Source organism: Syngnathus floridae, chromosome 12 (genome assembly GCF_059516105.1).
Source record: "Syngnathus floridae isolate MCC-2025c chromosome 12, RoL_Sflo_1.0, whole genome shotgun sequence".
Classification (NCBI taxonomy): Eukaryota; Metazoa; Chordata; class Actinopteri; order Syngnathiformes; family Syngnathidae; genus Syngnathus; species Syngnathus floridae.
This window is the reverse complement of record NC_142424.1, coordinates 1,828,306-1,846,650: the sequence shown is the minus strand read 5'-3', so window position 1 is coordinate 1,846,650 and position 18,345 is coordinate 1,828,306. Positions and strand designations below refer to the sequence as shown.

Below are 18,345 nucleotides of genomic sequence, written 5' to 3'. Positions count from 1 at the left end.
AAAAGGAGATTTTGTCCTATTGATAGGGTATCCTCCATCCAAACATGTTCGGTGTTCAAAGTTTCAACGGATCGTCCGAAGCAACCCTTTCCACAGTAGTCACCATGACAGGCGACCACCTGGTGGCGTCAGTGTGCCGAGCGCCGTTGGACGATCAGGAGAAGAAGATTTGAATCGACGGATGTGACGTCAGGGCTTTAGGCAAATTGAAGACAGGTGTGCTCGCTCAAGGGGAGTTATCGTATGCAGGTGCCACCGAGCGCGTGGCGGCGGCGGCGGCGGCGGACGGTTTCTCAGGTAAGCGAGCATGCTAGCAAATGTTTGTCGTCTCCTGCCGTTTTTCACGACGGACGCCGTGTTTGTTGCACGGTTGGCACGCTTTGTTGCCTTTTCTCACAAGCCTTTTTATTTTATTTTATTTGGTTTGTTGCAGGATTGTCGTACTCTCGTGACTCGGCAACGTCACGTCCACCGCGACGGTGGGCCTGGAGGTAAATTGTTGGCCGCAGGCCATTTAGCCCGTGAGCAAATGTTTGCAGTTTCTTACAATGCCATTTATTATTTCTTGCAGGATTTTAGCTGTCTAGGGAGTGCTTGAGGTTTCGGCACGGCACGGCACGCCACAATCCACTTTGCGTCGCGTCGTTGCGCGTTTTGGTGGTATTTTAAATGTCTTTCGCGGTTGTTTTTTTAATGCTGGCCAGCATTTTTTCATTCGTCTGTCTGTAGAAGGTTCGTAAATGATGCCGCCGATAAGCGCGCGTTTGTCTGACTATAGGAAATGAAAGTTTGACTCTAGTCAACTAAACCATTTTTTAATTATTTTATATTATCCGTGTGCCATTTCCGTGTCATGCAAACTGCTGGTGAATGCAACGTATATGTTACGTCATGTCCAAATCGGACCAAATCCATTCAAAGACGGCGCCCGCCCGCCCGCCCGCTCTGTTACGCAACAAACATTTGCGCGGGTTATTTTCTCCCGTTTTGGACGCCACGCCGCCAACCTGGATCATCTGTCCAATGTGAGGGGAGTTGATGAATGATGAAATAAAAATATAAACTATAATCCTGAATAATTATCATAATTTACTACAATAAAATGATTATATATTTTTTCAAATGTAAAACTCTACTTAGAATGTATAAAATTAAAATATTAACTATGATTTTGATAAATTATCATAACTTACTACAGTATAAAAAATTTTTTTCAAATGTAAAACTCCTTGTATGTATAATTGTTGGTAAAAAAAAATCATGCCATTGGCACTCTGCTCAATGTCTATTTTTGTTGCAATAATTTGCTTGTCTTTTGTAGCATTAAAACAGGCCGCCCAGCCAGCATCCTTCTATACAAAGCAAGCAGGAGGCTCTTGAAGGAGCCCTTTCAGTGATGTTGAGGACACTGAGGAAGTAGTCCTAAATCAGGTGAAAACCTGTTTTTGTCAAGTTTCAGCTTCCCAACACACAATGGTTGTCGAGTTTTAGCTTCCCAGCACACAATTAAAGGCTGTCTGTTTTTTTGTAGGCTGCAAGAGGAGCCGCATGGGATAAGTAGAATTCCATATGAAAAGGCACAATGGCCTATCCAAAGGAGCAATGGCCTATCCAAAGGAGCAATGGCCTATCCAAAGGAGCAATGGCCTATCCAAAGGAGCAATGGCCGGTCCAAAGGAGCAATGGCCGATCCAAAGGAGCAATGGCCGATCCAAAGGAGCAATGGCCGATCCAAAGGAGCAATGGCCCGTCCAAAGGCGCAATGGCCTGTCCAAAGGAGCAATGGCCTGTCCAAAGGCGCAATAACCTATCCAAAGGCCCAATGGCCTATCCAAAGGCGCAATGGCCATATGCAAAGGAGCAATGGCCATATCAAGTCAAGAATCAAGCAGCGCGCTGCAGGAGTCGACGTGTGCGGATCATGTGCCCAGGAGGGGGCAGTGTGGTTGCCTTTGGTTATGGGTGCACGACGGAAAGGTTGCAGGTGTGGACAGTGTTTGGGGCTCTGATGGTTGGTCTTGCTTTAGAGGTGCGTTGTGGCTGGTCTGGATCCAGCGTTGTCTTGTGCTTGGTTGCCATTGACGGCTCACTTGGGGGAGGACGTGGTTACGTGGACGGAGACAAAACGAAACTTTGATGTGGATCGGAATGTTCAATTTTGCCATATGATGTGTACCATTTTGTGTCTTTTTCTAACCTGCCACTGTTGTACTTGCTGCATTCTTTGTTCTCCCCCATCGGTGTAGGGCGGCGTTGGAGCGAGCCGATCCCGAATGTCCAATTTTGCAATTTGACTTGTACCATTTTGTCTTTTTCTAACCTGCCACTGTTGCACTTCATCTAACCCTAACCTCCCACCACTGTGGCACTTGCGTTCTTTGTTCTCCCCTAGGTGTAGGACAGCATTGGAGCGAGACAGTAGCATTTAGTCTTTTTCTAACCTACCGCTGTCGTGCCGCTGTGTGTCCTTTCTCTAGGTGAGGGGGCGGTGTTTGGGCGAGCGGGTCCACGAGAAAGACGTAGTGATGCGAGCAGCGCCCAACTCAGTGCATGTTCTGCCATTTGCAGGCCGGACGCAAAAGGGGGGGGGGGGGGGGGCGACGCACGGCCCCATCCGACCGGGCGACGCTCACCAATAGTAGCTAGCCGCTGTGATCAAGTAAGCAAGGGACCGACAACTTGGGGTGCTCTTTGAGTTTCTAAAATTTGTTTCTGTTTCTGCAGATGGCGACCGGGATGTGACACGATCTGATCAGAGGTGAACGGACCGCTGTGGCATCGCTCTGAAGTCGCCGAGTTGTGAGGGAGACCCGCTTCCCTGGAGGCGTCGACCTGCGCAGCTTCAACGTGTGAAATGGATTTTTTTGTTTTTTTTTAAATTACACCAGCGGTGTCCCAATGTCTGCTTGAGGGCTGCATACGGAAACAAATTCAGAATTCTTTGACGCAAATTGATTAAATCAATCACGAACTGTTGCCATTGATATTTAGTCCTACAAAGTAGTGTCGTGTTCAGTCGTGTGGTGTGTTGATCAAGTTGCCCCGAGGCTGCCATTTGGACACCAATGGTGACGTGTGTAGGGCTGCACGTGTATTGGAAAACTGCCATATGGTGGTCTAGGTTATTGACATGCACTTTAAGACAGCAAAGATTTTTTTTTTCTTCATGTCTCAAATGAAACATGCTTTCTTGCCTAACTATTTGTAATGAGTTAAGTCGATAAGTCATTGTAAGTTAAAGTTAACTCATCTAACTGATCTCATTGCGATCAAATATTTAACCTCCATCCAAGAATTTTGCACAACTTGCCTCAATGCAGTGGTCTGGCCCAATACTGCCATATCATTGATTTTCCAAAATGTTGTGCAGCCCTCATTGAGTGCCAAACGCGCAGCGACGGCAAGCGCAAGCGACGGCAAGCGCAAGCGACCGCGCAGCGACGGCAAGCGCAAGCGACCGCGCAGCGACGGCAAGCGCAAGCGACCGCGCAGCGACGGCAAGCGCAAGCGACGGCAAGCGCAAGCGACCGCGCAGCGACGGCAAGCGCAAGCGACCGCGCAGCGACGGCAAGCGCAAGCGACTGCGCAAGCGACTGCGCAAGCGACTGCGCAAGCGACTGCGCAAGCGACTGCGCAAGCGACGGCAAGCGCAAGCGACGGCGCAGCGAGACTTTTGTGCTTGTCTTGAAAGGTGGAAGAGACGATGTATGAAACAAAGAGCCGGTGGACGGAGGCCACCAGACCCGCGATTGGTGAGCGGGGTGCAAAGGAAGGAATCACCCAAAGAAAGCAGTCGCCAAGTGTTGAAGAGGAGCCTGATGCACGACTAGCCAAGGCTGGGCAGAGGCGGTGACATGGCAATCCAATCTGCAAGCGTAGTGTACACACTGTTGGTTTTAATTTGATTTCCTTATTTTTCTGCCTTTCAGCTGGCAGCGGATGGGGCGAGCGCCAGCCTGCACCGAGAGGGACTGGGCTGCACCCACAAGACCAGGGAGGGGGTAGGTAATCAGTACGTTGACAGAAGTGAGCCGCATGCAACTGAGTGCCATTTGTCTTATTGCACTTGTGCGAGGCGGAAGACGAGTCCAACACCGGCCGGAGCAGACCCGGACCTTGGCCCGTGACGAGCGGCCCACACGAGACTGATGGGTGCCGATGCAGCCAGCGTTTCGGGGGGGTATGACTTTGTTTTTTCTTTTGTGCTTTCCCTACCCCTGTCTGTTTGAATAGGGTAACTAGTAGCACGCACGGGCGTTTGGGTTGCTGTGACCCTCTAGATACGAATCGGCAAAGTAGACACCCCCTGCCCCCCTCCCTCCCCCTCTTCCTCCCTCTCTCGCTCTCTTTCTCCAACGCGCCCGGCAGTACCTGCATGGCCTGGTGCACTCAGGGTGGAACGTGGCTATACCTTGCCCTTTGTGGAATACCAGGGTATAATGTCTGCCAGACTGGGTCCCAGTGTCGTCGACGGTGTCGAGGACAAGGAGATTCTCCGTGACGCTCTCCGTGACGTCACGTTTTCCTCTATTTTTTCCCACTCGGGGCCAAGCCAGCTCTACTCAGGGGGAACTGGCCGGTTGCGCTTAAGTGCGCACCAAAGCCTCTTCTCATCTCCTCTCGCTCCCTCCCTCCCTCCTTTTTTGTAAGGGGTTAAACATTTCATAACCCGGATCGCTCCATTGCGGGAGGGCCGTATGACACATGCTTCAGCCCGTGCGTGCCGCTAGTTACCTGATTCAAACTTACCTTAGTCAAGGTTGGGGGGGGGTGCTAGTGAAATTTTTCCCCTTGCAAAAACCACCACAATGTCTGCCTTTCAGGATTGCTGGGGCACTGGATCTGATGGGTGCCTGCACAGAGAGGGACTGGACAGGACCGCGAGACCAGAGGGTAATAATAAAAAACTTTATTTGTAGAGCACCTTTCACACATGAAATGCAGCTCAAAGCACTTTACAACAAAGAAATTATAAGCATTGAATTCTTCATATAGGAACAGACATAAAAAGAAAACAAAAACATTCATGTGTACATACGCTATTAATAAAGGAGCTTAAAATAGGAGCACGCTTTAATAGACAGGTAATGAGTACGTCCACAGAAGTGAACCGCGTGCAACAGAGTGCCGTTTTTCTTTTTGCAGTGGCACGAGGCGGAGGATGAGTCCAAACGTCGAATACCGGCCGGGGGGGGAGCCAACATTCGCCCGTGATGAGCGGCCGACACGAGACGGACGGGTGCGGATGCGGCGAGGGCAAAACGCCCAGCCAGCATTTAAGGAGAGTATGACTGTTTTTTTCTTTTGTCCTTTCTTTCCTAAATCCCTCCCTCCACTTTTTCACTGGGTGTGCACACTGGCTATCTGCATGATGCCTCTTTCTTTCTCTCTCAGCGCCGCGTCATTTTGCAATATTGTTGTTTTACTGTTGTTTTTTTAATCATGAAATGAACTGTTTGTACTGTAATTGTGTGTGTGTGTGTACCACTGAACTGCAATTAAACTGTGAACTGAATTCAAGTGGTCCATTTTAAACATTGGCATTGGCAGTCTATCGCGCATACAAACTGGAATCATTTGAGACATTCTCAATGACAAGACAATTGTAAAGTTAGGCTGAAACAAAATTGACTTGTTAAATATGCAGTGTCAGGCTTTTTATTTATTTTTTTAACTACACAAAGAAAAGCTCCATGCATTCTAAATTGTTGACAAAAGCCAAGTAGCCAGACACCCATAGATGCAAACGACAAGTGTACAAACGGTCTCTGTTGCGATCAGTAAGTCATCTTTGGCAACCCTGCTTTAAAATGGCCACCGAACTCAGAATCTTGCAGAATGTTGGTACATTTTTCTGTACGAGTAAAAGCTGTTTTAATGTGGTCAGAGACATTTTTTGGTTTGTTTTGAATCGTCATGCATCATGTGGGCATTCTTGTGAATAAAATCAACAGTGGTGTGTTTGCTTCCTGTTGGTGGTCTTGTAAATAAAGTCAACTTTGGTGTCATCGTTCGCGATGTGCCTCAACCGATGGAGCATCTCTTGAATGTGAAACTTCTTGCATGTTTTGTTGCAGGGCTTGGCGTCCCCATTGGCTGTCCGACTACAAAGAAGGCTGCTGCTGTCCAGTCCAGGTTGCTGCTATAGTCAATTTAATGTATAAACATTGCGTGTAACTTCCAGGACCTTAGCTTTCAATTCAAAGCAGTTGCGTAACTACACGGCCAGCCTCGGTACATGTACTGGGTGGTACCACTTTTCAAGGACTTTTCAAACTGAACTTTGACGTGGAGCTGAATGTCCAATTTTGCCATACGACTTGTACCATTGTGTATCTTTTTCAAATTCCACTGCAGACCTCAATCGGAAATCAAATTAAGGGGGTTTTTATTTCAAAGTTTGTGCCCCTAGTTGTCTATGTACAATAAGAGTCGAGCACGAACTTATTGATGCTGCACTTGCAGCTTTTTTAAAATAGTAATTAAAAGGTCGAATTTCCTCCAATATATAGTTTTAAAAAATGTTACTGAATGGGTGAAACGTATGAGAGTTTAAAAAATAAATAAAATTTAAAAAAGGCTTGTGGAACTTTTGTTAGCACTGTAGTGCCGGCAAGGGGGGGCTGGGCAGGGTGGTGGGCGACTGTTCCATAAAAAAGAAATGATCAGACATGTATACATTATGGCACAAGTCCTGCACAACTTGATGTATGCTTCAAGAATGTACATTAACATTATGATTTGTTTATTGAATTGAATTACATCAAAATTATATCTGTCTGTGGAAATATGAAATATGGTGATGTCTAAAATCAGTCCATCCCTTCACTTTGCTATTGTCTTCTTTCCCCTCTGAAGGTTTTTATAGATACTGATGATGGTGTTACAAATACTTTCATGTACAGTGTAAATCCCCTTCAAGGAAATTTAATTTACATACGTGTGTATATATATGATAAATCTGAATCTAATGGTGACCTCAAGTGTTTTTAAATATTTCCATCTGTTAATTTCCTTTGGGCCGAGCCCCCTCCGGCCTGCACCTGTAAACTCCTCCATCATAATACATTTCCAAGCTATGTAAAAATGAAAAAATATTGCCATTTACTGCCATATTGCAGGTGCGGGAAAAGTTTTTGGTCACTTTCACGTTCCGCAGGAGCTAAAAGTTTTCCCGCAGGTGCACTTAACGAGGGAATCACACGGACACTCCATTAGGTACACCGCCCTTTTCAAGTGTACCTAATAACAGGCCACTTTATGAGGGAAATATCATGGTCAAAGGTCACAGGTGTCAAGCTCTAGTCCTCGGGGCCGCGTTCCAACATGTTTCCCAAGATTCCCTCGTTAAGTGCAGGTGCGTGAAAAGTCGTGTCATCGTGTTTGTCGTATCATTGTGTGTGTGTGTATCACTACTGCAGTGTAGTGTTGGCTCGTGAGTGAACGATGGGTTCAAAAGAACGAATGTTTTCAGTGAACGAGAGTGAACGAAAAGATCTAAAGATCTTTGTAGCCATGAGGGAAAAACTTGTTTGGACCCGTTTGAAAATCATTGATTTGATATGACTCAAGAATTGTCTCTGTGCAACGGTGTGGTGTTTCTTAGCAACTGACTTGAAAATGAGTCCACGGGAGCACTGCAACGGCGGCAGAATTTTTGCAAGAACAATTCATTTTAGGATGAACTCTCGATACAAATATTTTCATTTGATTGAAGGCAATGGCGTTAACCACTCGACCAGAGCTCTTGCTGTGCTTAGGGTTTGTGTTAGGCTTGCTCTCGCTTTTGCTGTGCTTAGGGTTAGGCTTGCTTATGCAACCAAATCACCTCAGTTGTTTATCACTTCCTCTGATATTTTTGAACTTACCGTAATTTTCGGACTGTAAGTCGCACCGGAGTATAAGTGAGCAGCAGGGGGGGGGCCCCATTTCAACCCCTTCCACTGAGTGCCAAGCAGGGAAGAAATGGGTACCATTGTTATAGTCACTGGTATGACTCGGCAGGGGTTTGAACCCACAACCTCCCAGTCTCAGGGCGGACACTCTCCTCTTAGGCCACTGAGCTGGTAAACACTTGTGTCGTAGTATAACACTTATAGTCGTTTTTAAATAACGTGTATACCTATATACGCCTAAATATTGTCATCCAATATATCTACTGCAATTTCACATTAGATTGCTGGTTTGAAATTTGCTTTTGATATTATTATTTTTAATAAACATTTATGTTAAAACGTGTCTGGCGTCTTATTCCTTGTTTTTATATTCGCCAATTAAAACATAAAAATCAGACATTTTATATGACAATATGTGTAGGTACACTACACGAGGTTAAAAAAAAAAAGAGAATAAATAAATAAAGGGTTAATTGCACAACAAAAGTATACTCGATACAAATATTTTCATTTGATTGAAGGCAATGGCATTAACCACTCGACCAGAGCCTGCTCGGGAACCAAAGGAGATTTGGTCATATTGATAGGGCATCCTCCATCCAAACATGTTCGGTGTTGAAAGTTTCAACGGATAGTCCGAAGCAAGCCTTTCCACAGTAGTCACCATGACAGGCGACCACCTGGTGGCGTCAGTGTGCCGAGCGCCGTTGGACGATCAGGAGAAGAAGATTTGAATCGACGGATATGACGTCAGGGCTTTAGGTCAATTGAAGACAGGTGTGCTCGCTCAAGGGGAGTTATCATATGCAGGTGCCACCGAGCGCGGGCCGGCGGCGGCGGACGGTTTCTCAGGTAAGCGAGCATGCTAGCAAATGTTTGTCGTCTTTGTCGTTTAAAAAAAAAATCCTCTTTTAATATTCATGATTTCCTTATTTCTTAAAACTGACCAAATTTAAACGGATGTCTTCCTTTAGTCCAGCTCGTTCCAGCGGCATTGGTCTTGTGTATGTATGATTTTGTGTGTGTTTTTTAATAACGTTTTCATACTTTATTTTATTGTATGTAAATAGCTGTTAGTCACGTGACCCAATGTGGAGGTACTTGTGGGCGGGGCCTGCTAAAAGACCAACTACGGAAGCTCCCCAAGTACTGATGTGCATTCCAGTTCTTTTAGGTGAACTGAATCTTTAGAATCTCTTTGAACGAATCGTTCACTCACGAGCCAACACTATTTGGGTTTTCAGTCTTGAGGTGAGCGTTGGTTGCCCTTCTGTCACTGTCATGGACACGAGTCTTTGGTCAAGTGGTAAACGTCATTGCCTCTAACACGATGGAACCATGGTTCGGGACCCGACCTTACCCGCGAGCTGTACTTTGTCGATTTTCACTCACTTCTGCATAAAGTTTGTGACTTTTTTTTTTTTTTTTTTTGAAGGCAGGTTTCAGTCTTGCCTGTCGGAGAGGTGGGCGTGGTCAAGCCAATTTCAGTTGCGCTGTGATTGGTCAGACTGAATTTGGGCAGAGGTAGGAGGCGGGCAAAGTGGCACTTAGGTTTTTGAAGGCAGTTTTCAGTCTTGAGGTGAGCGACAGGTGCAACCGCCCGCGTGTGAAGTGGCCTGTCACGTGGTACGCTAGTGTGCAAAGCACCATTGGACGAGCAGGCGAGGAAGATTTGAATTGACGGATGTGACGTCATGTCTTCGGGTGAATTGGGGAAGTTGTCAAATACCGGTGCAATCACCCGCGCAGCGGGCGGTTTCTCAGGTAAGCTAACATGCTAGGAAATGTTTGTCGTTCATTGGCGTTTCTCACGACGGACGCCTTGTTTGTTTGTTGCAGGATTCAAGGCGAGTTATCAAATGCAGGCGCCACCGACCGTGTGGCGGTTTCTCGGGTAAGCTATCAAATGTTTGTCGTTCATTGCCGTTTCTCACGACGGACGCCTTGTTTGTTTGTTGCAGGATTCAAGGCGAGTTATCTAATGCAGGCGCCACCGACCGTGTGGCGGTTTCTCGGGTAAGCTATCAAATGTTTGTCGTTCATTGCCGTTTCTCACGACGGACGCCTTGTTTGTTTGATGCGAACAAATATCTTGAAAATCTTTTCACACTCGTCCCGGCCACCGCGACTGCCGTTTTGCCGCTACAGTATTTCAAACCTCTTTGGCGTTGTGTTTCGTCAAATTAACAATGTTGCATTACATATAGTGTGCTATTTCCGTGTTATGCAAACTGATGAATGTGACAAATTTGTTACGTCATGTTAAAATCTATTCCAAGATGGCGCCCGCCCGCCCGCCTTCCGTTATGCAACAAACATTTGCGAGCGTGATTTTCTCCCGTTTAGTCGACTGCTCGATTCATGCCGACATTTTTGAGTGAGTTGATGGATGATAAAATTAAATTATTATAATTCGGATACTTTTGTAATTATTATAACTCATTACAATATACTGATAATTGTATACATATTTTAAATATAAAACTGGAGTTGGTATGTGTAATTGTTGCAAAAATATCATGCCATTGCCACTCTACTCAATGTCTATAATTGTAACTCCCAGATGCAGAGCAAATAGTATGGTATGATATTGTATGGTATTGTATTGTATGTATTGTATTGTATGCATTGTGTGTATGGTAGCGTATGGCAGGGTATTGTATGTGTTCTATGTCAATCCATCCATCCGTCCGTCCACCCACCCGTTCATCCAACCCACCCACCCATCCAGCCCATCCAACCCATCCACCCATCCATCCACCCATCCATCCACCCACCCATCCACCCACCCATCCATCCACCCAGCCACCCATCCATCCAGCCACCCAGCCATCCACCGCTTATCTGGACGTCGGATTGCGGCGGCAGCTGCTTTAGGAGGGACTCCCAGACTTTCCTCTCTCCAGCCACTTCATCCAGCTCAACCCAGGAAATCCCAAGATTTGTATGTATTGTTTGTTTTGTTGTTTTTTGTTTTGTTTTGTTTTTTGTTTTTCTTGTTTTGTTTTTTGTTTTGTATCTATTGTATTGTATGTATTGTATTGTATGTATTGTATGCATTGTATTATATGTATTGTATGTATTGTATGTATTGTATGTATTGTATTGTATGTATTGTTTTTTTTTTTGTTTTTTTTTTTTGTTTTTTGTTTTTTTTGTATGTACTGTATTGTATGTATTGTATTGTATGTATTTTTTTTGTTTTGTTTTTGTTTTGTTTTTGTTTTTTTGTATTGTATGTATTGTATGTATGTATTGTTTTGTATTGTTTGTTTTGTTTTGTTTTGTTTTTTGTTTTGTATGTATTGTATGTATTGTATTGTATGTATCGTATTGTATGTATTGTATGTATTGTATTGTATGTATTGTATTATGTATTGTATTGTATGTATTATTTTATTTTATTTTTATTTTTTTGTTTTTTGTTTTGTTTTGTTTTTTGTTTTGTATGTACTGTATGTATTGTATTGTGTGTATTGTATGTATTGTTTTGTTTTTGTTTTCTTTTTTTTTTTTTTCTGTATTGTATGTATTGTATTGTATTGTATTGTATGTATTGTATTATATGTATTGTATGTATTGTATTGTATGTATTGTTTTTTTGTTGTTTTTTTTGGTTGTGTTTTTGTTTTTTTTGTTTTGTATGTATTGTATTGTATGTATTGTATTGTATGTATTTTTTTTTTGTTTTTTTTTTTGTATTGTATGTATTTTTTTTTGGTTTTTTTTTGGTTTTTTGTTTTGTATGTATTGTATTGTGTGTATTGTATTGTATTGTATGTATTGTTTTTTTGTTGGGTTTTTTTGTTTTGTTTTTTTTGTTTTTTTTGCATTGTATGTATTGTGTGTATTGTATTGTATTGTATGTATTGTTTTTTGTTGGGTTTTTTTGTTTTGTTTTTTTTGGTTTTTTTTGCATTGTATGTATTGTATGTATGTATGTATGTATTGTATGTATGTATTGTATGTATTGTTTGTATTGTATGTGTTTGTATTGTATGTATTGTATTGTATTGTATGTATTGTATTGTATGTATGTATTGTATGCATTGTATTGTATGTATTGTATTGTATGTATTGTATGTATTGTATGTATTGTATTGTATGTATTGTATGTATTGTATTGTATGTATTGTTTTTTTTGCATTGTATGTATTGTATTGTATTGTATGTATTGTATGTATTGTATGTATTGTATTGTATGTATTGTATGTATTGTATTGTATGTATTGTATTGTATGTATTGTATTGTATGCATTGTGTGTATGGTAGCGTATGGCAGGGTATTGTATGTGTTCTATGTCAATCCATCCATCCGTCCATCCACCCACCCGTCCATCCAACCCATCCAGCCACCCACCCATCCAACCCATCCAGCCACCCACCCATCCAACCCATCCACCCATCCATCCACCCATCCATCCACCCAGCCACCCACCCATCCATCCAACCCATCCACCCACCCATCCACCCACCCATCCACCCACCCATCCATCCACCCAGCCACCCATCCAGCCACCCAGCCATCCACCGCTTATCCGGATGTCGGATTGCGGCGGCAGCAGCTTTAGGAGGGACTCCCAGACTTTCCTCTCTCCAGCCACTTCATCCAGCTCAACCCAGGAAATCCCAAGATTTGTATGTATTGTTTGTTTTGTTGTTTTTTGTTTTGTTGTTTTTTGTTTTGTTTTTCTTGTTTTGTTTTTTGTTTTGTATCTATTGTATTGTATGTATTGTATTGTATGTATTGTATTGTATTATATGTATCTTATGTATTGTATGTATTTTTTTTTTTTTTTTTTTTTGGGGGTTTTTTTTGGTTGTTTTTTTTTGTATGTATTGTATTGTATGTATTGTATTGTATGTATTGTTTTTGTTTTTTGTTTTGTTTTTTGTTTTTTTTGTATTGTATGTATTGTATGTATGTATTGTTTTGTATTGTTTGTTTTGTTTTGTTTTTTGTTTTGTATGTCTTGTATGTATTGTATTGTATGTATTGTATTGTATGTATTGTATGTATCGTATTGTATGTAATTGTATGTATTGTATTATGTATTGTATGTATTGTATTGTATGTATTTTATTTTATTTTTATTTTTTTGTGTTTTGTTTTGTTTTTTGTTTTGTATGTACTGTATGTATTGTATTGTGTGTATTGTATGTATTGTTTTGTTTTTGTTTTCTTTTTTTTTTTTTTGTATTGTATGTATGTATTGTATGTATTGTATGTATTGTATTGTATGTATTGTATTGTATGTATTGTATGTATTGTATTGTATGTATTGTATGTATTGTATGTATTGTATGTATTGTATTGTATGTATTGTATTGTTTTTTTGTTTTTTTTTTGGTTGTGTTTTTGGTTTTTTTGTTTTGTATGTATTGTATTGTATGTATTGTATTGTATGTATTGTATGTATTTTTATTTATTTTTTTTTTTGTATTGTATGTATTGTATGTATTGTTTTTTTGTTTTTTTTTGTTTTGTATGTATTGTATTGTGTGTATTGTATTGTATGTATTGTTTTTTGTTGGGTTTTTTTGTTTTGTTTTTTTTGGTTTTTTTGCATTGTATGTATTGTATTGTGTGTATTGTATTGTATTGTATGTATTGTTTTTTGTTGGGTTTTTTTGTTTTGTTTTTTTGTTTTTTTTGCATTGTATGTATTGTATGTATGTATGTATTGTATTGTCTGTATTGTATGTATTGTATGTATGTATTGTATGTATTGTATGTATTGTATGTGTTTGTTTTGTATGTATTGTATTGTATGTATTGTATTGTATTGTATGTATTGTATGTATGTATTGTATGTATTGTATGTATTGTATGTATGTATTGTATGTGTTGTATGTATTGTATGTGTTGTATGTGTTTCTATTGTATGTATTGTATTGTATTGTATGTATTGTATGTATTGTATTGTATGTATTGTATTGTATGTATTGTATGTATTGTATTGTATGTATTGTTTTTTTTTGCATTGTATGTATTGTATTGTATGTATTGTATGTATTGTATTGTATGTATTGTATTGTATGTATTGTATTGTATGTATTGTATTGTATTGTATGTGTTGTATGTGTTTCTATTGTATGTATTGTATTGTATTGTATTGTATGTATTGTATTGTATGTATTGTATGTATTGTATTGTATGTATTGTATGTATTGTATTGTATGTATTGGTTTTTTTTGCATTGTATGTATTGTATTGTATGTATTGTATGTATTGTATGTATTGTATTGTATGTATTGTATTGTATGTATTGTATTGTATTGTATGTATTGTATTGTATGTATTGTATTGTATGTATTGTATGTATTGTTTTTTGTTTTTTTTGTTTTTTGTTTTGTATGTATTGTGTGTATTGTATTGTATTGTATGTATTATATTGTATGTATTGTTTTGTTTTGTTTTTTGTTTTGTTTTTTGTTTTGTTTTTTGTTTTGTTTTTTGTTTTGTATGTATTGTGTGTATTGTATTGTATGTATTGTTTTGTTTTTTGTTTTTTGTTTTGTTCTCTTTTTTGTTTTGTTTTTTGTTTTTTTGTATTGTAATTATTGTATGTATTGTATTGTATGTATTGTATTGTATGTATGTATTGTATTGTATGTATGTATTGTATTGTATTTGTATTGTATTGTTTGTATTGTATTGTTTGTATTGTATTGTTTGTATTGTTTGTATTGTATTGTTTGTATGTATTGTTTGTATGTATTGTTTGTATGTATTGTATTGTATGTATTGTTTGTATTGTATTGTTTGTATGTATTGTTTGTATTGTATTGTTTGTTTTGTTTTTTGTGTTTTGTTTTTTGTTCACCCATCCACCCACCCACCCATCCACCCACCCATCCACCCACCCATCCATCCACCCATCCATCCAGCCACCCATCCAGCCAGCCTCCCAGCCATCCACCGCTTATCCGGACGTCGGATTTTTTTGTATTGTATGTATTGTATGTATGTATTGTTTTGTTTTGTTTTTGGTTTGTTGTTTTTTTGTTTTTTGTTTTGTTTTTTGTTTTGTATGTATTGTATGTATTGTATGTATCGTATTGTATCGTATTGTATTGTATGTATTGTATTGTATGTATTGTATGTATTGTATTGCATTGTATTGTATGTATTGTATGTATTGTATTGTATGCATTGTATTGTATGTATTTTTTATTTTTTGTTTTTTTTGTTTTGTTTTTTGTTTTGTATGTACTGTATGTATTGTATTGTGTGTATTGTATTGTATGTATTGTTTTGTTTTTTGTTTTGTTTTCTTCTTTTTTTTTGTTTTTTTGTATTGTATTGTATGTATTGTATTGTTTGTATTTATTGTATTGTATTGTATTGTAGTGTTTGTATTGTATGTATTGTATTGTATGTATTGTATTGTATGTATTGTATTGTATTGTATGTATTGTATGGTATGTATTGTATTGTATGTATTGTATGGTATGTATTGTATGTATTGTATTGTATGTATTGTATGTATTGTATTGTATTGTATGTATTGTATTGTATTGTATGTATTGTATGTATTGTATTGTATTGTTTGTATTGTATGTATTGTTTGTATTGTATGTATGTATTGTATGTATTGTATTGTATGTATTGTATTGTTTGTTTTTGTTTTTTTTGTTTTGTTTTGTATGTATTGTATGTATTGTGTGTATTGTATGTATTGTATGTATTGTTTTGTTTTGTTTTGTGTTTTGTTTTTTTTGTTTTGTTGTCTTTTTTGTTTTGTTTTTTTGTATTGTATGTATTGTATTGTATGTATGTATTGTATTGTTTGTATTGTATTGTTTGTATTGTATTGTTTGTATGTATTGTTTGTATGTATTGTATGTATTGTTTGTATGTATTGTTTGTATTGTATTGTTTGTTTTGTTTTGTATGTATTGTATTGTATGTATTGTATTGTATGTATTGTATTGTATGTATTTTTTGTTTTTTGTTTTGTATGTATTGTATTGTATGTATTGTTTTTTTTTTTGTTTTTTCATTTGTTTTTTCTTTTTTGTTTTGTATGTATTGTATGTATTTGTTTTTTCTTTTGTTTTTCTTTTGTTTTTTCTTTTTTTTTGTTTTGTATGTATTGTATTGTATGTATTGTATTGTATGTGTTGTATGTATTGTATTGTATGTATTGTATTGTATTGTTTGTTTTGTATTGTTTGTTTTGTATTGTTTGTTTTTCTTTTTTTTTTAATGTTTTGTTTTGCGCCGCGTCATTTTGCAATATTGTTGTTTTACTGTTTTTTTAATCATGAAATGAACTGTTTGTACTGTAACTGTGTGTGTGTACCACTGAACTGCAATTAAACTGTGAACTGAATTCAAGTGGTCCATTTTAAACATTGGCATTGGCAGTCTATCGTGCATACAAACTGGAATCATTTGAGACATTCTCAATGACAAGACAATTGTAAAGTTAGGCTGAAACAAAATTGACTTGTTAAATATGCAGTGTCAGGCTTTTTTTTTTTTTTTTTTTTTAACTACACAAAGAAAAGCTGCATGCATTCTAAATTGTTGACAAAAGCCAAGTAGCCAGACACCCATAGATGCAAACGACAAGTGTACAAACGGTTTCTGTTGCGATCAGTAAGTCATCTTTGGCAACCCTGCTTTAAAATGGCCACCGAACTCAGAATCTTGCAGAATGTTGGTACATTTTTCTGTACGAGTAAAAGCTGTTTTAATGTGGTCAGAGCCATTTTTTCGTTTTTGAATCGTCATGCATCATGTGGGCATACTTGTGAATAAAATCAACAGTGGTGTGTTTGCTTCCTGTTGGTGGTCTTGTAAATAAAGTCAACTTTGGTGTCAGTCATCATTCGGGATGTGCCTCAATCGATGGTGCATCTCTTGAATGTGAAACTTCTTGCATGTTTTGCTGCAGGGCTTGGCGTCCCCATTGGCTGTCTGACTACAAAGAAGGCTGCTGCTGTCCAGTCCAGGTTGCTGCTATAGTCAATTGAATGTATAAACATAGCGTGTAACTTCCAGGACCTTAGCTTTCAATTCAAAGCACAGTTGCGTAACTACACGGCCAGCCTCGGTACATGTACTGGGTGGTACCACCCAGTTCAGAGTGAAGTAAAGGCCAGAGTGGTCGTCTTAATACTAGCATCCTCATAAAATTGACCATATCAGACAGGCTAGATGAATTCCAAGTGCTACCACCGGGTGGCAGCGTATTTGCCTCAAGCTGTTTGGTGCTGGGTCAATGCGACGCGTCTTTCGTTGTTTTGCCCAAAGCAACCTAATACACAATATTTGCCTCAACCTGTCTGACGCTCCATTGAACTGTATGCAATAATTTTTAACTTGAAACAACTACATTACAAATGATAGGCGCCCTAATTAGACAGCTGGGTCAACGTGACCCGTCTTTTGCGGTTTGTTTTGCCCAAAGCAACCTAACGCATAGGTACTGCCGCTATCTCGTCGATGTGCATGTCTCTAAAATGTACAAAGCAAATTCATTTGCATAATAAACTTCCAAACCAAGCAATGCTTCTTTCTAGGTCTCCTCATGTCCTCAGCACTGCAAACCTTTTTGCCGGTACACCATATGAAGTAAATGATGGAATGTTTTTTTTTTTTTACATCTCTAATGTGTATCAAGCATACCAGATGGTGTTTTAGAACAGCCTAGAATATTAAGTTACAAAAAGTTTAAAAAAACTTACTAAAGTGTAGAAAAAGTTATTGATTATATATTTGCTCCACGGAGGGAGTATTGACAAGCGTTACCTCCTTCATAGTCTGCGCATTGTGTGCTTCGCAGCGCGGTGTGGACAGCAGGGGGCGCAGGCGGCACCGGGAGCAGCGGCGCAGGCGGCGCAGGCAGCAGGGGTGGGGAATCGAACCCTGGATCTCAGGTGTTCGAGCGCAGCGACGGAGCCACTCGCCAAGCGTGGCGAGCTCGGCAGTGACCCCGCTTTCACTTCGAGTCATTCGTAGACGTTCGGTATTGCGCTCCGCGCGCGCTGGGTAAGTACAAAACAGAACTGGCGGCCGCCAGCTGTCACGTCACGCTGGCCGACCGGTTCGTGACACGGCCTCATGCACCGTACGTCCCTGGTTCGATCCCAGTGGTGGGACCTTTCTCCGGCCCACTTTTGTAAGCGTCTGAATACATGCATATAGGTTACATGTCGACGCATTTATTTATGTGTAAACGCCCAGTGTGGCCCCGCCCGCAAGTGGGCGGGGCGATGCAGCTGGCCCCGCCCCCATCGAAATGGCCCCGCCCCCTGCCCTACAAAAAGACGGTAGGGGGCGGGGCGATGCAGCTGGCCCCGCCCCAATCGAAATGGCCCCGCCCCCTGCCCTACAAAAAGACAGTAGGGTAGGGTAGGGGCGAAGCCCCACCCCCTGCCCTACAAAAAGACAGTAGAGTAAGGGGCGGGGCGAAGCCCCGCCCCCTACCCTACTGTC

The 18,345-nt window shown here is 40.1% G+C and overlaps 2 long non-coding RNA genes across 17 annotated transcripts; both read left to right on the top strand.

The window, feature by feature from the left end:
* The first annotated feature begins 168 nt into the window (after positions 1-168).
* LOC148389412 (uncharacterized) lies at positions 169-8,238 on the top strand. 8 transcript variants are annotated; one of them, XR_015861774.1, is made up of 9 exons: positions 169-297; positions 434-491; positions 572-1,431; positions 1,532-2,659; positions 2,725-4,001; positions 4,076-4,180; positions 4,824-4,893; positions 5,146-5,285; positions 6,078-8,238. It is a non-coding gene; the product is annotated as an uncharacterized LOC148389412 (long non-coding RNA). The 8 variants fall into 8 exon arrangements; XR_015861767.1 differs by lacking the exon at positions 6,078-8,238 and having other exon boundaries at positions 572-1,025; positions 1,322-1,431; positions 5,146-6,032; XR_015861768.1 differs by lacking the exon at positions 6,078-8,238 and having other exon boundaries at positions 2,725-3,849; positions 3,930-4,001; positions 5,146-6,032.
* A 408-nt stretch (positions 8,239-8,646) lies between these two features.
* LOC148389411 (uncharacterized) lies at positions 8,647-17,412 on the top strand. Of its 9 annotated transcripts, XR_015861760.1 has the most exons (7): positions 8,647-8,747; positions 8,966-9,069; positions 9,140-9,236; positions 9,331-9,659; positions 9,735-9,789; positions 9,857-9,911; positions 16,802-17,412. It is a non-coding gene; the product is annotated as an uncharacterized LOC148389411 (long non-coding RNA). The 9 variants fall into 9 exon arrangements; XR_015861759.1 differs by lacking the exon at positions 9,857-9,911 and having other exon boundaries at positions 9,147-9,236; XR_015861763.1 differs by lacking the exon at positions 9,857-9,911 and having other exon boundaries at positions 9,335-9,659.
* The last annotated feature ends 933 nt before the right edge of the window (positions 17,413-18,345 follow it).